The sequence below is a fragment of the Crocodylus porosus genome, unplaced genomic scaffold, assembly GCF_001723895.1.
Source record: "Crocodylus porosus isolate Cpor-Errol unplaced genomic scaffold, CroPor_comp1, whole genome shotgun sequence".
Lineage (NCBI taxonomy): Eukaryota > Metazoa > Chordata > Crocodylia > Crocodylidae > Crocodylus > Crocodylus porosus.
In genome coordinates, this window is record NW_017728918.1 from 71,135,909 (window position 1) to 71,136,202 (window position 294).

The following is a 294-nucleotide window of genomic DNA, read 5'->3' on the forward strand; positions in this document are numbered from 1 at the left end:
GTCTGTCCCCTCTTGTGCCTCCTCCCTGCAGCCTCTGCCTCCCTTCTGCTCACCTCCTCCCTCCCACCCCCTACCCAGTGCCATCTCTTGTCCCTCAGAGCCTCAGACCCCACTTCTCCCTTCCCTCTTGTCTCCCCTTCCCTCTCCCCAACCCTCTACTCAGCAGCTTCTTTCAGGCAGACAGAATTAGCCACCATAGAAAAAAAGCAACAAATATTTGCACATTGTCTTGGACAATGTCAGCTACTAGCATTTGCCAGCTGCCAAAGATAAGCAGTAGAGAAATAACAAGCA